The sequence below is a fragment of the Rhineura floridana genome, chromosome 1 (assembly GCF_030035675.1).
Source record: "Rhineura floridana isolate rRhiFlo1 chromosome 1, rRhiFlo1.hap2, whole genome shotgun sequence".
NCBI classification, from domain to species: Eukaryota; Metazoa; Chordata; class Lepidosauria; order Squamata; family Rhineuridae; genus Rhineura; species Rhineura floridana.
This window is the reverse complement of record NC_084480.1, coordinates 209,499,372-209,524,741: the sequence shown is the minus strand read 5'-3', so window position 1 is coordinate 209,524,741 and position 25,370 is coordinate 209,499,372. Positions and strand designations below refer to the sequence as shown.

The following is a 25,370-nucleotide window of genomic DNA, read 5'->3' as shown; positions in this document are numbered from 1 at the left end:
ATTTTCCCTGTGGCATCCCCATGGCAACCAATCATAATGTATTCTCTGACTCTATATGAAGCCAATATGTGATGGTTTTAGTCTTTATGGTTTCCTTTGTGTTTGATTTGATAGTTTGGATTTGCATTTAAAATATTATTACTACATGTGAGCCTTGGAGTGGGATAAAAACTTTTTCAAATAAATTAATTAATAAACACCACGGGTGTTTTAATTTTAGTGATCCCTTAATGTTTGGGAGGTATTACTCTTGACCTATTATTAGATTCTGAACTAAAGAACTATTAGAAAATAACAGTTACATTTTAATACCCTGCCATGCATATGCTGAATGTGGGGAAATACTGCCAAAATAAGTTACACTGGAAAATATTGCAATCGCAGATTTGAATAGAAGCAAGTAGTCAAATAGTCATTTAGGTTGCTATCTCATCAGGGGTGCCACTACAGTTTTTTTCCCCCAGTGGAAGAGAACAGAGAGATTGGGGTGGGGAGGGGGAATGAAAAGCAAGCTTTAAAGGCCTGCTTTTGGATATAAAAGAGTGAAGTGCAAAAATATAGGGTGTATGAAAATATAACACATTGTCTGCTGCCTTTTTCTAATAAGAGAGATTTGTGCTCTTGGTTGATTGTTTATGACAAGACAAAACAGACGATATTATCAGAGGCCTGATGACCATCAAATAAACAAAGGTTGTGGAAAATCCCCCCCCATTTTTCTGGGTTTTTTCCCCAAGCCTTCACACTGTTACCTGCTCCTGCTCCACTTGGGCTATCCCCTTCCTCCACAAGGCCATATTCCACCATTTGTCCAGTGGGAAGGATCCTGTTAAGTTTTTATGTATCAATATTTTCTTTTTACGTTTGTATTCTGATTTTCTTGGTCTGTCATCATGGAAGGATTTATATCTTTAAAGGCGGAACACACATGGGTACAGTAAATAAATAAACAATAGTCACATGTAGAAGCAGTGAACTGCAAATAAATATATGAGAATGGAAATGGACTGCCTTCAAGTCGGTCCCGACTTATGGCGACCCTATGAATAGGGTTTCCATGGTAAGCGGTATTCAGAAGTGGTTTACCATTGCCTCCCTCTGAGGCTGAGAGGCAGTGACTGGCCCAAGGTCACCCAGTGAGCTGTGTGGGGATTCGAACCCTGGTCTCCTAGGTTGTAGTCCAACACCTTAACCACTATACCACACTGGCTCTCCAAGAAATATATAGCCCTCTGAAAAATAATCGCAGGTGGCTGGAAATAGTGAAGGAAAGGGAACATCCTTCTCCCATCCTTAAATTAAGCGTAGACATACTGTGATCTGAAAATGACTTAAAACAGTAAAAATGTGTGGCTGAAATTGTCACCTTCTTTGTTGCTAGAGAACTATGAATCAACAATCTATGAACTAGCCCTTGCAGTTCCTGAAGGGCTAAAAAAGCACAAAATATACTTTCTCTAACAAATTTTTTTGGTGGAGAAATCACCAATTCCTAAATCCTGCCAGTTCAAACCAGCCAGGGCAAAGGAGCTGTGGGGGCAGCTTGGTCTTCTCTCTCTCTCTCTCTCCTGCTGTGGACAAGTGTTTCTGAATTCCTCTTCTGTTTACTGAAATGGGGGGAAAGGGAAAACGTGGTATAGCTTTTTGGCCAGTTGGGGGTTTGTGTTGGGGGAACAGAAGGGGTTTGAATACTTTGGATCCAAGGCCTCCTCCAATCTGCCACTTAACTGTAATGAGAAGGCCTCTGACTGTGGGTCTCCATCTCCAACTGAGTGGACAAGGAGCTCCAGAGCATTCTATATCCCCCTCAACTGCCCTTCTAGGGACCACAGGGTTGCTCCCTAAATGAAGGTAACTTATATTCCTGGTCCACAGTTAATGCATATTAACTATTCACCTTTGATGTTGTTTTTGGCTCCAGGTGAAGACCTTTTAATTTTCCCAGGCCTTTTAATCTAATCTGTTTAATCTAATCACATTTGGAGCTGCCTTGGGAGAATTTCATTCTTAAAGGCAGCATATAATAAACAAGATCGATCTCTTATGCTGGTTTTTACAATGCTCTCTTTAGATTGCTGCTTTAAGTGTATTGTTTTTATGTTTTAATTGCTTTTATTGTATTCTGTAATATTTTTGTAAACTGTCCTGGGAGTGTATTTGAAGGGCAAGGGTAGAAATCCCTATAGCAAACAAACAAGCTTCATTTACACCTCCTTGCTCATTTATTTCCTGTGACTTGAATAGTGGGACTGGCAAATTCCCTGCCTGGAAGTTGTTGTTATTCACCTTAGATGAATAGGCAGGTGGCAAAAGGCAAAGCTGTACTTGTGAGGACTCATCCATTCCTCATTCCTCTCTTCTCCTTTCCTCCCCACAGGGGTTAGGTAGGCAGAGCTTGGAAAAGTTACTTTTTTGAACTACAGCTCCCATCAGCCTAATCCAGTGGCCATGTTGCCTAGGGCTGATGGGAGTTGTAGTTCAAAAAAGTAACTTTTCCAAGCTCTGAAGCAATTTCTGGTCTCAAAGGGTCTGAAGGGTATGCAAGCTTATCCTCTTCCTTGTCCCAGCCACCACTATGAGACAGGTGAAAAGGCATAATGTATTAGCCTGCTTCTCCTGGTCTATCTGGAAACTGATAATGTAGACAATCAAATGTTGGGCGATGGAGAGGCAGTGTGATGCAGTAGTGGAGAAAATGTTGGACTTGGACAAGGGAGAGTTGAGTTCAACTCCTGCTCAGCCATGGAGCTCATTGAGTGATCTTTGGCCAGTCACTTCTCTCTGTCTGCCTAATTTATCTCACAGGCTTGTTGTAAACACAAAGCAGGATCATCCTATGACCAACCTGAGCTTTTGGGAGGAAGAGGATACAAATGAAAGAAATTTGCACAACAGGCCCAGTGTGTAGAAAGGTTCAGAACTGAATTGTGACAAAAGTGCTATGGAGGTGCAGTAGGTTTATTTGTTCGAACATATAGCACCTTGTTGCATTAAGTGCCCAGGATGGCAACATAAGCACCATATAAGCAGCAGCGAAAACCAACTCAGCTTAGAGGCCAAAGGCTCATCTCAACAAAAGGGTCTTTATCAATCTGCAGACAGTTATCACAGAAGGTGCTAAACTGGTTCTTCCTAGGAAGGGAGTTTCAGAGCCTGGGTGCAGCCACTGAAAAGGCCCTCTCCTGAGTTGCCACCACACTTCAGATGTTCATGGGACTTAAAACCCAGGGAGGTTTGTATGGAGGGAAGTGGTCCTTCAGGTAACCTGACTGCAAACCATTTAGGACTTTGTAGATTATAACCAGCACTTTGAATTGTGCCCCAAATCAAACATACCATTGTATTCAGTCGCCCCCTCTCTTCACCCATTTTGCTGCTCACAGCTTGTAGGTAGTGGATTGTGGGAGAGGATGCTGGTATGGACACTTGTGTGAGTTTGCAGGTTGAGAGAGCCTGGATTATTTGCAAAGGTGCTCACGGCCTATGGAATCTGAGAACCATTTATCTAAAGATGGTTTACACAGGTCTGCAGCACATGCCTTCTACCACCTTACTCGATTGCTAGGAACCAACCTGAACTAAGTTCACTTTCTATCAGGACTTCTTTGCTCACAAGTGACAAAGTCCCCCATCTCAGTTTACAGTTCTATATGCAGTTACTTGGAGGTAAGCTGACTACAATGCAGTTTCTTCTGAGAAATATGCATAAGATCTGGCTGACAGTGACACGCTGATAGGAAAAGCCTGTCTGTTGAACTTATCCCTGCCACACAATTATTAACTCCCTGCTTTTCTTGACTATTAACACCAAAGTTCTTAAAGACTATTCAAAGGCACTATAACTGGAGCTCCTGTCTAGGAAAGAACCCAATGACCTTATCAGGGGACAGGTTAGGTTCAGATATCAAGAACAAATACACTGCTGGACTCTCCTGCTTTTAAAATAATAGCAGTGTAGAGAAAATAATAGGAACAGGTGACGGATCCCATCCTATATTTCTATAGCTAAAAGTTTATATTTTGCATTAATGTCACAAGAGACTTGTCCCATATTAAAATCTGGCAGTCTTCAAGAGCTCTAGGGATATTTAAGCTATAATTCTACTTATACTTACCTGGGAGTATGCCCCACTGAATTCAATGGACTTATTTCTGAGTAGATATGTATAGAATTAGACCATTGTTATTTCTCTGCACCATCCCCAGGAGCAAATGTGGAAACTGGGAGTGTTACACAACAGTCAGTGTGGTGTAGTGGTCAGAGTGTTTGATTATTACCTAGGAGACAAGGGTTTGAATCCCCACACAGCCATGAAGCTCACTGGGTGACCTTGGGCCAGTCACTGTCTCTCGGCCTAACTTACCTCACAGAGTTGTTGTGTGGATAAAGTGGAGAGGGAAGAACTATGTACACCACTTTGAGCTCCTTGGAGGAAAGGTAGTAAGTAAGTAATGTTTATATGCACCTCCTTCTTCTAGCACTGGCCTATGCCCAGGGGTGTAGTTATCCAGGGACTTGGGGAGTCATAGACCCCTTACTTTTTTGGGATCAGGGTTCCAGCAAGGTCCCAAAGTCTCCAGCATCCTGCATCATAAAGGGGGAATATGCTAGCCATGTAGGAGTGTAAAACAACACATGCTTCCTTGTCCTTTCCTGCTGACTGGAGCCAATCAGAGTGAAAGGAAGTGAGTCAGCCAATGAGAAGACTCTTCTCAGTAGCTAACACTCCCCCATTCATGCTGATTGGCTCCTAGGGACGGCTGTTGTTGTGGGAGAAGAATTAACAAGGATCTAATTCCCAACCCAGCAAGAAAAAAAAGATGGGAGTGGGTGTGGCTGTAACTATCATGAAGGGACCCAGCACTTCTGAATTTGCAACTAGACTACTGCCTATGGCTCTTTAGGGCAGCCAAATTATGAGTGTTGTTTTCTTCCTCATTTTAGTGATTTTCATAGATTTGCTTCCCCCTTCACTCTACAGGCTACCCTTGTATATTGACTCCTTTTCTACTTGCTGTCTTAGTTCCCCCAGGCCTAACAGACAGAAGCCTTGCTACTTCCTTTTCTTTCTTCTCTTACAACATTATTAGAATTTAGGGAAAGCATTACAAAGACCAGAGATGGATGGTGGTTGTCCCCCCCACCCCCAAGAGTGAAAATGTTTGTATTATATACAATCTTCTCACTATACTTCTTGGTCAAAAAGTCTTTTAAGGTTTTTATAGTGCTTCAAAAGCTGCCAAGACCTACTTGAGCAGAAATGATAGTGGAGCAAAAAGAAATAAGTGGATGCATGCCTCAAATAGTCATACCTCTAACATGCCATTTCAGCTCTCTAAAACACTATTATCTCCAACAGGGATGAAGAAAATGGTCAGAGGTGATGCGAGTTGTACTCCAACAGCACCTGGAGGGTCACAGTTTATGTATCTCTGCTCTACAGCCAGAGAGCATGCAGCTGTCGTAAGAATTTGTCTTCCTGGATCAGGACACAGATCCTTCTAATCAAGCACTGTTTCCAAAGAGCGATTGTCAGAAATCAATGTAATGTTAGTGATAGCCATTCACAAAAATCCAGCCCTAGGATAATTGTGTTATCATCAAGTAGTTACTGTTAATGTGAATTATGACTGTGCTTGTTTTGCATACATTTAACTGAATTGTCACTGAATTTACTTTTTTACATTTCATGACTACTTGACTTTATAATTCCCCCCATATACCCATATAAACTTGTCAGGTGAGGACAAGCACTATATACCTTATGAAGTGGATTGTAGTACACAGAAGCTTATACACTGATCAAGAGTCAGATGTTTTTGGACTCCAACTCCCATCAGCCCCAGCCAGCACTGCTAGTAGGGATGATGAGATTTGTAGTCCAACAACATCTGGAGGGCACCAGTTTGGCTATCCCTTCCCTTATACTTATGTTATCCCCTCTGGCAATAACTCCTTGAAGTTGTTTTCAGTATTTGATATTCAAACACAGATTTCCTTTGATTATGGAGGATCCACTTATGGCCAATAGCCACTGATGGACCCAATACTGGCTCCAGGTTTCAGAGGGCCCTTGGGCAAGATACCGTCAGTGGGACTCCTTCTTGAGCGGTGATGATTCACGGATGGGGAACCTGTGGCCCTCCCAATGTTGTTGGTCTTAAGCTCCCATCAGCCCCAGCCAGTATAGCCAGTGGTCAGGGATGATGGGAGTTGTAGTCGAACATCTGGAGGGCCACATTTTCCCCACCTCTGTGATAATTGTTTCCTGAGGGAACCTTCTTCTCACGGTAAACTTTTGTTCTTAGAAGACAAAATGACATCACTGATTATCTTCTTGTGAAAACTTTAGATGACCAGATACCATATGACAACTGGAACAATCACTTAGATCATCTAAAACTACCTCAATTTTTTAAGTCTCTTCTTTTGCCTGAAACATTCCAGATTACTATAATTATAATAATTGCATCCTGAAACTATTACTGGATGCAAAATTACTCAGTAGCATATACTGAAAAATTAAATGAATGAGAGTACATACCAGGGCAGTGTCAAACAGTTAATCTTTAAGCATCTGCCCTTTAACTGATTAATCAATAGTATAATCAGTTAAATGTTACATAACTATAGTTTAAGTTACTTTTTTGAACTACAACTCCCATCAGCCCCAGCCAGCATAGCCACTGGATTGGGCTGATGGGAGTTGTAGTTCAAAAAAAGTAACTTTTCCAAGCTCTGCTTGCACATAGGGATGTGAAGGCCTGGGGGAAAAAAACAGAAAAGTGCAGAAAAAAAATAATTCCCCCATTTTTTTTCGAAGCCTTTTTTTTCCTGAAAAATTGGAAAAATTGAACTAGTGGAGACATAATTAATTTTTGTTATTAATGTTGGTTTCTTGGTTTTTTTTTTTTTTTTTGCCTGCTGCTCATAAACTGGCAAAATGAAAGAGGTTCCTTACAGTTCAGGATCTTATAGATCCATTTGTTACAAAAAAAGTAAAAATTTTAAAAAGTAAATTCAATTTGTAATAATTGTTTGAATAAAATGTACTTTTAATATACCAAATGTGATACTTTTATGCCAAACCAATTTGTAAATAATTACATTTGATGTTCCTAAAGTAACAAAATTAATTTCAATCTGTAAAAAGTGCTAATATTGCATTTTTTTCAATTTTCCCAAAGATTTCTGTTTTTTCTGGAAAAAAACTGGGAAAACTGTTTTTTTCCCCATGGCTTCAAAATTTCTGGAAATTTTACATCTCTACTCACACAATATAAATAAGGTCTGTTTATAAGATACTGAAGCAAATATGATATGTAATATCAGGATAATAACACTGACCTACCTTATAGGGTTGTTTGTAATAATTTTGGATATCAAGGATATGCAGTGCTTGTCTCGTATTACATGTGTTCTATAAACAAGTGTTTTTATTTAACTTTGCAGAGAGTCTCTGATGCTGGGGGAACATTCAGTCAAGCATGTGTATACTCCAGGCTTGTAGATCCTTGTAGGATCTACTTAAAAAAACAAACAGAAGCCAAAGATTCACCAATTGGAGTCAGATGCAAAATGGCAGCTCAGCGGACATAGCAATCAGCTACTATTCCCCATGAATTAGACACTAGGTCGGATGACCAACATATAAAAGTATAACTCTCTATCTGACTTACTGTTGATCAAGGGTTCTAGTGGCCTATCTTGGGGTGGGTGTGCATTTTTATTGATATTGTTAAACAACTGGGAATCAGACACTCTTGCTGATCTATTGCAAATCATCCAGCAATCTACCTGTGGATCCAATCAATCTTCTGCCCACCCCTGACATCTGTTTAAAGACAGTTTAAAACTGGGAAAGTTGACATGAGATGCCCTCTTCTGATTTTTAAAAAAATATAAAATGTCAACATTGTATTTCCTACCTGTTTCAGTGCTACTGATCCAAAGCTTTGTGCACTGCGCTGTGCTCTGCACCCCCTGCAACATACTAGGTGGCCCAGCAACAATCCCAGCTCTGACTTTTTTCCTGGGGGCTACGGGGGCGGGGGAGGGCAGAGAGTTAATAGAGAAAGGAGAGAGGCATTTCTCTTCCCATTTGTTCACTGCAGTCTCAGTTTCACTTCCTGCTCCGAGAAGAAAGCCAGGTTAGAAGGGAAAGATTAGCATGTGTTGCTTGCAAGAGAGGAGGAATTGTACACCTCCTTAGTACAGCTTGGTTTCTTAGGAAGGATAGGGAGAAAGGGAAAGACTAAGGGATCCCATATCTTCCTTCTGCCTGGCATATCCCAGGCTTGACTTCTCTTCCAACCCAGTTTCCTCAGAAGGGTGGAGGGTGGAATATACTGAATCATGCCACAACAAGAGAAATATCCCTTTCCTCCTCTCCCTGGTACTGCCTGGATACTGAACTCCTTTTCTTCTTGCTTTCTCCAGAATGAATTTAAGCAAGAAGGGAAAGGCTGGAAGCCCTGGAAGATATCTTTCTGCTGCCCCTGTGAACTGTTTTAAAAAGTAGGAGTTGTCCGAAGTTTTGTGTGCATGTGTGCATGCGTGTATGTAAGTCACCAGTCCGTACTAAGGGATAGGATGTCATGCCTTGTGTCGTACTGTTTGAAACAGGGGTAGTCAATGTGATGCCAACTCCCATCAGTTCCAGACAGTTTGGTGAAGGATTGGTCAAGGATAATGGAAGGAATTCAGCATGGGTTGCTTCTCTGCTTCCTGATCCAACCACTAGAGTCAGGGAGGTATTGAACACATGAAGCTGCCTCAGGAGGCAGGCAAACTGTTGATCCAGCTAGCCCTGTACTGCCCACTCAGCAGCACACCAAAATCTCTGAGACATTACTCTGTCCAAGCCTTATTACTTGAGACCAACTTAACTGCAGCTGCCAGGGAACAAACCATAGGCTTTCTGCTCTGCCACTGAACTACAGGCTCTCCTCACACACTTGCCTCATATTTTGTGTACCACTGCTCTAAAAGCATCCAGAATTAGCCAAAGAAATATTAGATACAGTAACAACAAATTCATTTTTCTGGAAAATTTCAGGCAAAACCAGGAGGAATGCTCTACATTGCACCATTTTGTTGCAGGCTCCATTGGTAAGGTCCTATAGCAGGGATAGGGATAGGGATAGGTAACCTGTGGCCCCTCCAGATGTTGGTGGACTCCAATTCCTATTAGACTCAGCCAGCATGGAATTATAACAGCATGGAATTATAACAGGAATGATAAGAGATGCAGGAATAAGAGATGCAGTCCAGCAACATTTAGAGAGACACAGGATCCCTACCCTGTTCTATAGACTATGATTATAGATGTGACCCTAGTACGCTATTCCTACATTTGTTAAATATAGTATGCATATCTAAAAATAAAATACAGCAAAAATGATGTTAAAACACAAAATGTGCTTCTCTGGCTGTGGTGGTGATGATGATGATGATGGACTGCCTTCGATTCCGACTTGGCGAGAGTAGGCCACTATTATTATTATACTGTAGCATCACCAGTAAATGTTAAGTAAAAACACTGTTATATAACCTACCAAGTTGTGGATGGCTGTTAATTAGATATGATTTCAGGCTGGGGAAAGCACATTATATTTTATTTGGAATCCGGTAAATGATGATGCAGAGAGTGCTAACTCAGGTATCAAAATCAAGGGCATGAATCAACCAAAGTTAAGCACTTTTAAATCCCATTAGCTACAATTAAGCATATGCTTAAAGGTATATAGCACCCAGGGTCTTGGGGGGGGTGTCTTAGTCCCCTTACTTTTTTGGAAGCTGTGTCCCTATACTTCCAGCATCCTTTGAGCCAATCAGCATAAAAGGGGAGTGTGTTAGTTACTGAGAAGAGTCTTCTAAAGCAGTATTCAAGACTGGCCAGATTATTCTATATTCTTAGAAGGTTGTCTTAGAAGGGGACATGGCTATGAGGGGCATGGCTGTGGTTATTATGAAGGGACCATACACTTCTGAATTTGCCACTACACTACTGAAGGTATAATCTAAACATTTTTACTTGGAAGCAAGTCTCACTGAAATTGGTGGGACTTACTTCTGCCCAAACATCCATAGGCTCAGGCTGTACAAGTACTTAACTTTGATTGGACTGTGTCCTAAATTCTGGTATCTATCACAGATTGTTCTTTATCTGTACAAAGTATTATTTGATCTGAGATAATGTATGTGAATGTTTTTGAATTGAAGTTTTAAATGAAATGCTAAATATTATTAATTATTTTGTTTATTGTCTCACAATATGTTGGCTCAGTTGTTCCCATATTATAGGTGGAGAACTGAAGCTCACAGATAAAATGATTTGCTTAAAGCCATCCAAGAAGTGAACCAGAGAAAGTAACATAAGTGAATTTAAGACCTGCTTATTTCAGAATGTTTAAAGTAACAGATTTCCCTGAATGTTTAGAAATTCTTATTGTCTTTTTGATGTCTTTATCCTTTTTTGCATCCTTACATATTTCCCTGAATGAACCTTTACATGGGAAACAGAAGTTAATTGCTATGTGCTCCAAGTTAAAAAGAAGATAAATTGTAGTTATCCTTTAAAGAGATTGTTCTGCTGAATGGTCTGCTTTCAACCAAAGACTACACGATACACTTCAGCTGTGTATCTGTTTATATAGGAACTGGAACCCAAGTCCAGTAATGTTCTGATTCACATGGCAGTTTGATCTACCTGAGCATGCAGTGATGGACTGCTTTTTACTTGTTTGCCCAGTATAGGAAGGAGGGGAAACGTGGAAGCATAGAATGAATAAGAAGAGGTTCTATTTTTTTATATAGTTCAGCCACAAACCATGTTAGGGCTACAATCCAATGCATATTTGTTTGGAAATAAGTCCTATTGAACTCTACATCTGAGTAAATATGCTTAGGATTGTGCTGCACAACAGTACATGTCAACCTATACACTTGCAGATTAGCTGGTTGATAATATCCTGCTAACAAAAAAAAGAGGGGGAGGACCACCCAGTACAACTGTAAAAACCAAACCCTGATGGCCTATTATGTACCAGAAATTAATCTGATAGATTTCCACACAAATAGGAACAAACAAATCTAATTTGTAAGTTTTGGCTTTTAGGGTTTTTGATGTGGTGGTGGGAGCTGATACCAGATTTTTAGACACAGCTCTGCACGGAGTACTTTTAAAAAAAACTACAGTACTAACATCTTTCTCAAAACATCTCGGAGTCTGGGCCCATGGCATACCTAGGGTAGGATTTTCTTGACAACAATAATTGTGTGGGTTTAAAAGTAATCGAGTGTTACACAAATCGACATCTAAATGTAAGAGGTGTGTGTAGGCCTCCCCGTGCATTTGTCTGGATGGTGCAACTGGCGACACGGAGGGATGTAAGCCACCCAGGGCTTTCATGCCCAAGGTTGCAAGTGCATTGCTAATTACTGGGACTTGTTGCTCCATCCGCTCTAGGCTGGGAGTGCAGCCACAACATGGAGCTTCTTTGCCTTTCTCGTTAATTAGACGGGAGAGAGAGCTGAATGCGTGGCACCTGGTTGACAATGGATTAAGCAGCTAGAGACAGGGAGCGGGCGAGCGAGAGATCCCTTCAAAGAAGATACTGCACCGTCTGCATCCCTGGCGCTTTATCAGTCACTAACACTCAACTGCCTCTTTCTGCGCAGCGGCGGTAGCAGCAGCAGCAGCAGCAGCAGCAGCAGCGCTTCCTCCTTACAACTGGAAGTCTGTAATGGAGGGGAGCAGCCGCCGCAGCCAGATGGTACATTACCACCAGGAGACTTTCTAGTCTGGTAACTTCCCTCTTTCTCCTTCCTATACCCACCGTCACTTGAAAAGCGGCAAAGAGGCGGAAAGTAAAGAAAATGTCCCTCTTATCGTCAAAGTGAGGCAGATTAGCTTGTGGACTTTCGTCCGGATGGTTAGGTGAAGCCTCGCCAAAAAGTTGCTCAAGTTAGAAGCAGGAGGGTTCGCTGGCTCCGTGCAACTAGGAGGAGGAGAAGAAAAGTTTTACTTCTCTTCTTAGAAGGAGGAGCCCCTCCCAGCCAAAGAGAGGGAGCGAGCGAGATAGGGATGCTACTGCTTGCAACAGGCGGCGGCAGCAGCCTGGCTGAGTAACACGTCCCCTGGAGACTAGCAGGAGCCACACGTGATGTGTCTACTTAGGGTGAGAGGGGGAGAGAGCCGCTGATGAGTGTGAAGGGGGGCGAGAGCGGGGGCGCCCTTGGAGCGCCGCTCCAGAGCTGGAGGGGTCCATAACTTTGTTCCATCTTCCTCCTTCAGGGAGAAGAGGAGGAAGGGAAGTTATTGTGGAGTTGATGAACTTTGCACATCCATAGAAACGCCATTTTGAATTCGAGTCCTTTACCCCCCCCACTCCCTCCGGAACAAACTTTTGCTTTTCTGTTTTATTTTGTGCTTTCACTCCCTTGTTTTCCCGCATCCGTTCCCCTCTCCTATACATATTATTATTATTTTGGGGGTGGAAGCCCTGGGATCGTACATCCTCAGTCCAGCTTTCCATCATGGCTCGACCTCAGCAGCCCAGCCCGGAGCAAGTCAAACGTAAGTAGGCGAGGCTGATGCCGCTAGGGCGAATTTCTACCTGTGCGTTGAAAAAGAGAGAAGGGGAGAGAACTTGGATTGCGGAGCCGAAGGGGGGCTGGCTTTGGTAGCTTTAAAGGCATAGAAAGAAACTTTTTTTTAAGTGTATGGATTGATGGGACGGGGGGGGGATGAGGAAGGAGAACGCTAGGACCGAAAGGTAGAAATGCCCGTTTAGTCAGTGGCGTGACGTGTGTGTGTGTGTGTTTTGCAAATCTAGCGTTTTCGGAGTTAAGAGTGGTGGGGAAAGTTTCTTAAAAGTTGGCTGGCAGGGGTGTAGATGATGCTGATGAGTTGGTGCAGCCTCTCTTCCTTTTCACCCCATCCCCCGCTCCTCCCTGCCTCCCCTCTCCACTCCCACCCTTCCGTGTTGCAAACTGTACCAACCAGCAACACCCATTGCAGCCTGTTGTCTGCAGGACCTGATGCTCATCCATATTAAACCGTCTGAGCTCAGGAATTCATCCAGATCATCTCTCTCACTCCCCTCCTACTGCAAAGTTTATTTTTAACCAGCGATTTGGATGGGCCTGCGAGAAGAAGCATCTTTTAACCCAATTGGCCTCCGCACTCTTCAAGTACATCCTTCTCCTCGCTCTTCTAGCTTTTTTTTTTTTTGGTGAGTGAAGCTTTTATGATTTGACAGTGATGGGGAGTGAGATGGCTGACCCCCCCTTAAGTAGAAGTGGAATCGCCTCTCTCAAGGTACAAAAAATTCTCCAAACCCCATTGGGTCTCTCTCTCTGGGGCATCTGCTAACTTTTTTCCGCCTTGTTTGTTAGGGCGGTTGCTGGAAGCATCTGTGTGTGTCTCCCTTTTTTTTTTTAATTGCACTTTGGTACTTCTCGTTCTCTTTGCACTACCCCCCTTCACTCTCTGGTGGTGGGGCGGAGGGAGGGAGAGAGGTGGGAGCCTTTACACAAGATCGTTCCTGCTCCGCGCTCTCTCTGTCTGCTCTTTTCCTTGGCCTTCAGGAAAGGTGCAGGCGTTATCCTTTCTCCCCTCTTTTTGAAAGGTTTGGTGTATCTTAGGGCAGTATGGAGTGTGTGTGTGGAGGGGGAGATGATTTGCGCCCCCCTTTCCCCCGTTTTACTGTGTCAGAGGTACATCTCCTCCTCCTCTGGATTATAGGAGGAAACGCACACACACGCATCGTCACGAGTACAGGAAAGAGCCGGAGTGTGTCCGAATGTAGGAAAATGTGTCGTGTTACATTTACTTCTGCTGTTATTTTAAAAAATACTCTCAGCATGTTGTGTCGATTTCTCATCTTACTGGTCCAGATCTCTCCCCCCTTTTTAAAAGTTTCTCGCATCATTTTTAATCCTTTTAATTCGCCCTTTCGGATTATAAACAGTAACGCTATTAACTTTTTTCTCCCCCCTCCCCAGTTGCTCCATCTAAAACTTCTTTTAGAGCGCACCCCTCTCCAATCCCTTTCCTCTCCGTGTTGATGTAGACTAGTCGGGACTCGTCTCTTAGGAAACTGCGACCTTAATCGTTGCTAAGAAGCGGGGAGAAGGTTTCCCTCTCCCCCGCCCCTGGTCGATCGGCATATTTCTCTGTCCCCTCCTTCCTTAAAAGAGTGGATGTGAATGTAAGAAAAGGCATAACGTTCCTCCTTTCTTTGGGAGCTTAAAAGAAAAATCAACCCCGATCCTCGTTCTTTCTCCCGATCCTCGTTCTTTCTCCCCCCCTCTCCCTCCCCCCCTCTCTAAACATGGAGTGAGTCTGCAAAAGATTCTGGCTGCTTTTTGGAACTTGATCACACTTTTTCTGTCGCTGGGCTTGCTGCTGTTCCCTTTATGTAACTAAGGATGGCTTGAGAGAGGGTGGTTGGGTGGTTGAAGGGCAGCCATGGAAAACGTGGTTGCTCTCCTCCGTCCTCCTCGGTCAAAGTAACTTCCAGCTTTCTAGCAGTTGTGCAACAGGCAAACGCATCTCGTTGCCGGGCAGAGTAGAGCAGCGAGAGGAGGCGAGTTGGAGATGCTGTGAAAACTTTTGCAGAGGGAGGAGCTGCTGCCGCTGCTGCAGCCTGTTGATGGTGGAGGTGGATTGAACTTTGTCATGTCGGTTGATAAGTTTGCTCTGGCTCCCCCCCTTCCCTTCTACGCTTGCTCTCTTTCCCACCCCCTCTTACCTCTTAGTTACACTATCTGTCTCCCTCTCTGCTCTGCAATGCATCCTTGATGGGTTATAAAAGAGGAGGGGGAAGCGTTTCTCCTGGCTCAGCAGATTTGTCCTCCCTTGCTCTTGACTGGTTAGGAGATAGAACTAGAGTCCAGATCTGGATGAGCAGTTCGCATTCCATTACGAAATTCTACACGGCTTCAGAGCAAGCAGCAGTACCCATTGCACCCAGTTGCACCCTGCTGGGGATATTGTGTATTTGGGGGAGGAGAAGGGTCAGAGTATTTATTAAAAGGCCACTTTTCTGTCTTTAATTGGCTGACTTTGAAATGGATGCCTGAATTGCTCTTCTCTGCATTATTTGTTGAGACTGAATCTTTTTTTTAAATGGAACATGCTGTGAAAAGTTTTTGGTATTCTGGTAAAAGGTATATTTTATCATCAGGATATAAGTCTGGTGCATTCAGCCAGAGAAGGCTATTGGTTTAGGTGATTTCAGGCAAAGGGGGTTTGAAATCTTACATTTCTTACTGCCCTGCTGTGCATATGTACATATGCAGTTCTTATATGCGGTTAATACAGATCTTTTCATCCGTTTGATGGAAAAATATTATCAGTGCAAATTAGAATTAATAGAGAGAATCTTAGTTCCTTTTGTTCCTCACACTTCGGGTTGCTTTCCTGTTTAAGGTTTTGCAGTAAATTATGGCTGTTCTGATAAATATTGATTGACTGGCAACTTTCAAGTTTATGGTGGCATTAGGAATTGGAGTGCAGTTTGGAAAGGGTTAAAAAAGCTGCTAGCGGTCCCTTTCCACAGATGGATGTGTGTATGCGCATGCAGGAGAGATAGGGATGGATGGAGTGACTCATGAAGACACCAACCATATTTGTTTTAGGGTTTTATTTTCCCTTTGAAGGCTTAGGGGTATAGTCTTCTCTTGATGTGTGTGCATAATGCCCATTAGCATTAACTGGTGTTATGTACATCCCTTGGAGAATAGACCTCTTTGTGTGTTAGAAACTCAGAAACAGCATGGCTCCATCATCCAATCAATCAAGTTACCACAACACTTCTTTTTATCCTTCACTTAAGACACACCTAATGGTTTTAATTGTTTCAGTGCAATTGACCAGAAACTGATGTCTTGTGTGTGTCTGCCCCTCTATAGCAATCCCAACCATGTACAAATGCAATGTGTTAAGTCTGACTTTTGCAAACCTTTTTGCTTAGAAAAGTCATGTGATCCATTTCAGTTACCTGAAATTTCTAAAATAATTAGCATCCCACTAGCTTTCTCATTTATTAAAATTCTATTTTCGTCTTATAATTAATTTTAATGCAAAGTTTTATAAACCTGAACACTGCTGAAAATTAAACAATTTTCCTGTTTATCAGGTGGGACATCATGTCTGCATCTTTTCATCTTATGATGACCTTTGCTTTGACTTTTGAGAGCCTAGAGATTGTTAGAGTAAGACCTCAGATGTGAAAGTCTCTTGTGCCTTAGTAGTGGGTTTAGCAAGCTTGTTTCTGCCTAAGGGCAGACAGTGTGTTTTGAAATCCCTACTCCCCTCTTCTTCCCTCCACAGTCTTTACAAAATGTCCCTTGTAGCCTTGTGGGTTTCCCTCATTTGTTTAAGATGATTTTTATAATGTACATGCGTTTTATCTTTTATGCTCTCCTTTTCAGTTACTGAAGATGTCTTAATTAGAGATGTACTTCCCTGGATTTTTTTTTTTTACTTGTAGTAAAAGCTGATTTTGCATTGGCTGTCTTACACTCCTAGTCAAAACTGCCTCTCACTGTTAGATCTCTCAGGTTATACTTGTTATCCCTTGCAAAAGTAGGTGGTGCATAGAAGGTCATAGGATAAGTGTTGCTAAGCAGCTAAACAGAAGGATGCTAAAATTAACCCAAGTGCATCTATCAGGGATTCATTCTCTTGCTCCTTTCCTTTTGTAAATAAAATTAAATCACCTTTGTTCTTAATTAAAATGTTTGATTATTTATTTATTGTATTTATTTATTTATTGTATTTATATACCGCCCCATAGCTGAAGCTCTCTGGGCGGTTTACAATAACTAAAAACATTAAAAACAAATATACAAATTTAAAAACACATCTTTTAAAAACAATTTAAGACACTATCGCTAACTTAAAATCAGAAAAAAACACAAAACTTGTTATTCATTTTTGGAAATATATTTGTGAATATAAGCTACTGTACCTAGGTATCTGCAGAATGTGACATATGTTTTGTTAATTGATTCCTTCATAGAGTTGTATATACAACAACAGTTAATAGCACCCCTAAACACATGGGATCATGATCCTAATAATGTTTACCCAGAAGTAAGTCATACTGAATTTAATAGGATTTACTTCCTAATAAGTATGGTTGGGTTATGACAGCAGTCTTAGTTACTTCCAAAATGGGATGTGCTTCCATAGAAGTTGTCACCATCAACTCTGAAATATACTTAATCAGGAAAAGTCTAAGAACATACTTGCTTCCAACTTGGTGTTTATAGAAACTTTTGCATCTGCTATATCTTTTTCTCTCCCTGCTGTCCCCCACCCCCAGTACTGGTTAATGTAGTGAGTTAAAACACAAGTGGAATGTGATGTTTTCCCCTCAAACAGTTAGATTTGTGTAGGAAACAAAGAAGTCTATTAGAGCACAGTTGGAGTCATGATGTGTAGCTTCAGTGATATTTTCAAAGCTTCCCTCCCCCCAAACCTGGCGTGTTGCTTATCTCTGTTCATTTTATGTTTGCAGCAATCTGTTGGGTATGCTTTACTTTGGATTCCTGCTTTGAGAAAGGGGTTGGACTTGATGGCCTTATAGGCCCCTTCCAACTCCACTATTCTATGATATATTATCAGCTGAACAATGTTTGGTTTTTGCTTACACTATTTTAAACTTTTTTAGATAATGGTTTGCATAATTTTTCACACTACAATTTGTTGGAGTAACTTGTATTCTTTTTTCTGTTACAGATGTAAAGTGCACTTCTGAAGAGCAATCTGAAGCTTAGAAAGGGGTAGGAATTGCTTTAGATTATCTTTCTCTCCTCTCTGCCTTCTAAAATACTTTCTCTTGCAACCTTGCTAAGAAGCATCTGCAGAAAGCAAATAAGTGGAATGATAAGAGATTATTTCCCAAAGAAATAATGATAATAGGCAATATGTTATTAATTGATAGAAAAATTCTGTTAAGGCTGTGAATTTTAAATGTATAGAGTGGTTCCGAACCGGCCTACAATGGAGTCTCATAAGAACATAAGAAGAGCCTGCTGGATCAGGCCAGTGGCCCATCTAGTCCAGCATCCTGTTCTCACAGTGGCCAACCAGGTGCCAGTGTTGTGATAAGTGTTGTGATAAGAAATAGCTTTATCATTAGTGGCATTAGTGCAGGCATCCTGCATTTTGTGGGCCATGTGTGGCCTGCTGGGTCTTGCTGGAAGTCTGGGGTTTCTAGTCCTCATGGCTGTGGCAAGAACAATGAAAAATATATTTGAAACAAATAGTATGGAATGAAAAAAATGAGGGGAAAAGTATATACTGTTTTTCAAGGATCAGTTCATAGTAAATATAAATGTTGTACAACGTGTAAGATGCTTGCTAATTAATCTGAGACCAGTTGGGTTCATAAAAAAAAAATATGGAAAGCAAAATATAAATTAGTGTTCTATGCCTTATGGGATGTTTTTCATGTACCCTGTTGAGTAAATCTGCCACACGTAACATATATGTACGCTCTTGTCCATAAAATACTTGCTCTTTAAATGGAATTATTCACTTATGAAATATGCCTTAGATTGAATAGGAAAAAAGGGTATCTTCTGCTTGTGTTGTTTGTTGTATTCCTTCTGTGCCCTTTCTCCAAGATGAACAGAGCAGCATGTTAGCCTCACAGCAATCATGTGAGAAAGGTTTGACTGTGAGATAGCAGTGTGCCCCAGGTCAACTAGCATTATAGTGGAGCAGGTTTTTCAGTGTGGATTTCCCACAGTCAGATTCACTGTTTTACCCACTGCACCACACTGACTAATGTTCACAAACTGCCATGTTGATTTTCTGTGGGCTTCTTGCGGAATCACATTCTGCTAAATGTACTGTGTTTTGAGCATAACACTTGTTTTGGGGAGTCGTCACTAAGGTCCTGGTAGGACTTATATTGTGTCAATTTGCCACCATATCTTTGGTGAGATGGTGGTCCTGGCATCTTCTATGCCTTTTTAGGGAGGTTTTACATCTTTTCCCTCATCTCTGCCCGTGTTGAGTGTGTGTGTGTGAGTGTGAAGGGAAGATGATTATTTTGTATGATACAAAGGAACTGTAGGATTTTGGGAAGATTAGCCTCTTGAATTTCTTTTTGTAACATGGAAATAAGTACACCTGTGCAAAAGGTGCAAAACCCAATTGTCAAAGAAGCAACAGTTTGAAACCATACTGCTCTAGATAGCAGTAGTATGATGAACAGGGCTTTGGAAACAAAGGATGTCCATTTTATGTTCTAGAAAGTTATTGCTCTGGAATATAGGATGTTAAAAATAAGGAGTACTGAATCTGGCAAATATTCAGTGGAGAAGCTGAATGGTAGTACCCAGTCCTTTTTTGTTAATAGGAGGAGCCAGTATGCACATATTGATATAAAAGTGCTGAGGGTGCCAGCACAAAATGGCTCCTATGGGGAGTGGAAAAAGAAGTGCTGGTATTCCGTTCCAGTGAGTACTGTCTTTAAAAAATCCCTAGTAGTACCTTTTCTAATACAAACCAGACTTTTGAAATTTTCCCGTCTTCAACCCCATTTCCTCTCCATGGTGGCATTAAATAGGGCAATGGTTTTAAAGGTAGAACATACATTATTTAAGACAGCAACAGCTGTTACGGAAGAAATAGCCAAACTAAAGTATCCTGGTTTCGTTCTTGAATGAATCTTGAAAATAACAAGGACATGATCTGGTCTCAGAGTTATTTGCTTCTGGGCACAATTGAAGTGTTCTTATATTTAGGTGGACAGTTGCGATCATTTCTTTTCTGTGGAAATGCAAAATAAAGTGTGGCTGCTTTTGGTGCAGTTTGAAAATAGTTCTTGACTTTCTCAGTCTTGTTATGGTGGCAACTAGCTACACAGAATCTATAAAGGACAGGTTTTTTAATCAAACCCTGCAGATCTGCTGTGAATCTTGAAGTGTACCCCATCATTGTAGCAGAACAGCCTGTAGATTTTGTTGCCTCCAACAGGATGCAAGTCATTCTGCATCTTGTTCTCAGTACTACTTCTCCAGTTTTTCATGCTAACCAGCCTTGCAGTCAATAAAGGTAGCTCACTGTGAATAGGTGCTGTAGACAAAAGAAGTAGGTGATGGGTGGGGACTGTTTATTCAATGTGATTCAAGTAAGTAATGCTAAGGGAATTTGAAGGCCTCTGAGACAGGGCAGTTGAATAGTTTTAAGGAGGATTCACCTGCAGACTTTCAAAGGGGTGGTACCAACAAGGAGGAGGAAAGCAATTGAAACCCCCTACACAGGCATTGTTATGTTCAAAGTAGTCAAAAAGGGGATTATTATTAACTGCTTTGAAGATCTTGAATTTTGTTGTTCTTCTCCCTTTGCTTTAGACCAGTGTGTCTGCATTACGCCCCCATTTTTAGTGTGAAATCTCTAGCTCACTACTCCAAATATAAGAGTCCTGTGGTACCTTTAAAGAGTGGCATATGTATTGCCTAATTTTCCTGTACAGGAGCCTACATCCATGGATCCAAAAGCTCATGTTACGATTTATATGTTTTTTAGTCTTTTAAGATGCCATAGGACTCTTGGTGCAAAACACTTTAAAACATGTACCTTTCTGGAATTAGAGCATTGTAAAGTTTTCCATGGTACCCAAAGGAAGACTTGGGTTTTATCTATGCAATTTCATTTTTGCCAACCTACTACTATGTGGTTGCACTTTTACACTTTGCACCAAGCATAGCTGCTGGTACATCTCATCATAAGTGCTCATGTTTAGACTGTTGATTTGGCAGATTCCTTGAGTGACGTTTCTCACACTGGAGTGGGGAAAAGAAGGTGTGAGTGACTGTCCACACAGGAGATATCAATTGTCTGGATATTTCTTTAGTGACAATATTTGCCAAAATGAGTTTTTAAAACTGGGAATGGTAATGCTTGTTTCAAATTAAAAATACCTCCTTTCTTCCCTTGAAGCTACATTGATAGTTATTTTCAGTGATTGATTTAAATTGTTTGTTTCTTATTACGTAGAGAGCAATGGATAACCTCTTTTATTTTTGAAAATTGACCTGCCCTACATAGCGTTCTTGCAGACTTCTGGGGTACATTTGGATCCCAGGTACACTTTTCATTGTGTAATTTACACATAAGTAGACCTACAGAATGTCCTCCTAGGACATTGTCACAAATGTTTATTTGTACAGCATCCCAAAATTTCATCCAGTTACCACTTGCCTTTTTCCTTCTGGAAACAAAAAAACTTCTGGGGTCCAAATATACCCCAGCAAAAAGCCCTGGGGACAAATTGTTCACTCAATATGCATGGGGAAGGGGCCAGATCAGAAAAATTCTACCTCCTCTGAATAAGTGTTTTTTGGCTCAAGGTTCTTACTGTCAAGCGCACGTGTGCTGACAACATAGACAAAAATGGTCTCTGCGGGCCAAAGTTGCCCCATCCTTCTGTTTGAAGGCTCATTGGTACATTTGGTACAAATATATCCAAAAGCCAGCCAGTGTGATTTTTTTTTTCCCCTGGGCCTGCCTGAATGTGAAGTAACCACTTGCTTCTGCCCAACAAATTGCTACTGTAATAATGAGACCAGTCTAATGTAGTGGTTAAGAGAATAAGCCAGGATGTTCAAATTTCAGTTTGGCCATGATCTTATTGACCTATGGCTGATGTTAATATTACCCAGGTACGTAGAAGGGTGCTTTACACCAGGTCAGACTATTTGTCTGCCTAGCATGGTCTTTTCCACTCTGTCTGGCAGTGGCTCTCCAGGGTCACTGACAGTGGTCTTTCCCATAATCTGCTATCCAATCCATTTTCCTGGAGATGCCAGGGATTGATCCTGGGATCTTCTGCATGCAAAGCAGGTGCTGTACGACTGAGTTGCAGGTCCATTCTTTTGGCAATCAGGAGCATCCTCTGGGTTTGCATCCCCTTTTTTCCTCTCCCCTTGCAGGCCCTCTTCCCCCTTTTTAAATTTGGAAGCAAATATTTATTTATTATTTGATTTATGTCCCGCCCTTCTCTCAGCAGGAGCTCAGGAACTAAACTAAATATGTTTAGTGTCTCATGTTAATGAACTGTTAACTCTTGTTACCTTGAACTGAGAGGGAGGAGGCAGAGCCTGCACTAGAGGGGAGGAGTTGTATGCAAAGTCATGGGGTGTTCCTGGCTGCTAAACCATGGTAAGAGGATCAGGCAGTGATCACATATGCACTGGGCCAGTGGGTGGCCCTTAGCAAGTGAACTCTCTTGACCTCAGTCTTCCCATCTGCAGTATGGGGTAATAATAATGCCCTGCCTTACAGTAATGGGGAGGTAGTAATTGTTGAGCAAAATGTATATGAAATACTTCAAGAACGTGGGAAAGTCTCTGTATTAGAGAGAGAGAGAGAGAGAGAGAGAGAGACTATACTCTCCACTATCATGGTTTTGAAATCTAAATCTTCCTTTACATCTTCCTAATTTTGCTTTGCTCGCCTCCCTTCTTTCTCCTCTGGTTATTTTTAACTAATTCTGTATGTGTGCTTTTTACTTCAACTTTGTTGCTAAAGCTGAAAGCAGCCAGTGTGGTATCCTGAGAATGGATTGGCTCCTCTACTTGCACTCTGGAATTGAAAGATGAACTAATTTGGGCAGCCATTTCATGAGTCCTTTGTAAATATGTTTTGAAAAAATGCATTTAAATTCAAGAAAGCAAAGACAATACTATTTAATGAAACAGAAGCTTTGCTTCTCAGGAATTAATAGGGAGAACTGTTACTTTATTAGAGTTGTAATTGATGCTCAGTTAAGGACTGTTTATAATTTCCTGATATTGGGCTTCCATTTAAAGTATATGATTAAAGGGGTGTGGGGAATTCTGTACATAAAGGTTTTCTATTTACAGTACCTCTACATCAACAAATACTCTGAATTCAATTTGGATTTAGGGCATCCCCCATCGTTTAATCAAGGCTTCACAAGAAAAGGCACTAGGCATCCTTAAGGTTTGAAGCTGCTTGCTAGGAAATGTGCAAGGCCCTCCCTATCCCTTCCACTCCAGATTATGTCTGATCCAGTTTGTGCTTGTCTGGATCAGACCAGGGTATTGAATTGCCCTTTCTTGGTAGTTGCATAGGGGCTGGCTGTGTAGACACACTGTGGTCTTGGATTGTTCTGGGGAGATTATTGGGATAACCTCATATTACAACACTTTGCCACACTGAGGCACATGCCTCCGGGGTATTAAGGATTCTACAGGCTTCTGTGGCCTTGCTGCTTTTTATTGTATTTATCTGCCCTTGGGCCTCACAGAAGAACGAGCACTACCAGGCAGCTTGCTCTCTTTGACAAGACTGTTCTTAACTTGAGGGGGCTTACTCTGGTAGTTTTGAGAAGCTTTCTTTTTAAAGCAGTGCAGTATCCCCCCCTCCCCATGTTTCTCCTTAGAATACAGTGGGCATTACACATCCGCAGTGTCTGGCCCATCTAAAGCTTGAAATGACAAGGCAGCTTATTTTTGCTTGTACTGCTTTACCAGGGCTGCAAAGAGTCTCCTTTTGCAGCTCTACCCATTTTTTTGTGGTGTTATAGTTTGAAACAACAGTAAGTTTTTATTTATATAGGCAAAGTTATAGATCAGGGATAGGGAACCTGTGGCCCTCCAGGTATTGCTGGACTCCAGCTCGCATCATCCCCATTGATTGGCTGATGGGAGCTGGGAGTCTCAAGGACAGTTGGAGGACCACAGGTTCCCCATCCCTGCTCTAGATGTTGCGACACCCTGCTCCAGTCAAGTCTGCCTAGTAACTGCATGTTAACTTGCATAATGTATTACTATAATATGTAATGCTGACTAGCTTTGGTGGCTTTAGAAAGTAATTAAACAAATTTGTGGAGGATAGGTCTGTCAACAGCTATGAGCCATGGAGCCTCTATGTACAGAGGAAGTACCTCTCAGATAGCCTTTCCTTTCATGTTATGTGTGTGAGCGACCTTCTAGATCCACCTGGCTGGCTACTGTTGGGAATAGGACAAGATCTAGAGTTGCCATCCTTTTTGGGGCCCATCATACACATGGAATTTTGAGAGTGCTGTGGGCACTGCAGTCTCTGGTTGATTCTCACCCCCAAGTCAGTCCCCTCTCCCAGAAGGAGGGGGTATATATATACGCCTGCGCACACATACTCGCTTTGCTTTTCCAAGGGGTTTGGGTCAGATCTAGTACAGAGTCACTTGAGTTTGCATGATTTTACACAGGGTCCTTAATAAACAGCATCAAATTAAAGCTTATATTGGTAGACTGCACATTAAAAAAAACTGATTCTGTACATGCCAGCACCACAAAAATATTGATCCAAGGTACAGATCCTCGTGGATTTTCATTATTATTTTTACATAGGATGACAATGAAACCATCAACAAATCACAGAATGTATTTATCTGTGGACGCAGGTGACCTATGATGTAATGGTGGGTTTCAGGAAATCCCTTGTAAAATATATGAGAATCTGTAAGAATTTTTGACTTGGATCCATATTTCTGTGCCACGATAGCACTGGATACATAATTTTATGTTGTATTCAGTGGAAACACATGTGAACTGTGATTTGGTTGGGAGAACCTGTGGAAAAAATTATGCAACTTCAACAGGATCCTTTTTATTGGATCTGAGGTGTGTGCGCACATGCAAACATGTGCCTTCTCTCTCTCTCTCCTGGCATGGCCTTTTCTCTCTCCTCTGACTCCTGTGGCATCTCCTTTCTCTGGTTGCTACATTTTCCTCCTTCCAGTTGCTCAGATTGCCTTCCTCCTGCTTTTCCTGCCTCTCCTCCCTGCTTCCCTCCTACACTCTTGGTTACCCACTTTCTATTCAGCTGCTCAGATGCTGATCTGAGTCTTGAAAAGCACATATAGTTGAAGGAGGAAGTGGGATAAAGTGATGTTCTTCCCACTTCCTCTTTCACCTTTATGTGCTTTTTTGGGGGGGGAGGTAATAACCGTCACTACTTCATGACAAAGGGAGTCAGTGGGGAGGGGGAGCTCAGAGGCTTCAAGAATTGCCAAGGGAAGCCCCCCTACTACCCATGGTTGCTGTAGTGCCACATAGAAGTTGCCTTATACTAGGCCACACTGTTTGTCCCATCTAGCCCTGTATCGCCTGCTCTGGTTTGAGAACTCCTGCTAGAGTTGGAGGCAGAGGTCTTCTCTATATCTGTTACCTGATGCCAAGTTCTGAATGGGAGACCTTCTTTATGCAAAACATGTGCTTTATAACTGAGCTGCAGTGCCTCAGACTTGCTTGAAACATGACTTGTCCACCACTGCAGATTGTCACCTGCAGTTTTCTGCTGCAGAGGAGTGTCAGGTGTGATCTTAGA

General features: G+C 41.8%; 1 protein-coding gene across 13 annotated transcripts in view; it reads left to right on the top strand.

The window, feature by feature from the left end:
* Nucleotides 1-11,593: 11,593 nt before the first annotated feature.
* RREB1 (ras responsive element binding protein 1) overlaps nucleotides 11,594-25,370 on the top strand; it is a 156,222-nt gene continuing 142,445 nt past the window's right edge. For 6 of the 13 annotated variants that reach the window (XM_061591439.1, XM_061591352.1, XM_061591359.1 and 3 more), the window contains exons 1-3: nucleotides 11,594-11,809; nucleotides 12,300-12,581; nucleotides 17,757-17,800. The gene's annotated coding sequence lies outside the window, so the exon portion shown is untranslated. Of the gene's footprint in view, nucleotides 11,810-11,834; nucleotides 12,184-12,299; nucleotides 12,582-13,055; nucleotides 13,326-17,756; nucleotides 17,801-25,370 lie in introns of those variants that run through there. The other 7 variants (XM_061591397.1, XM_061591417.1, XM_061591409.1 and 4 more) reach the window with 5 other exon arrangements.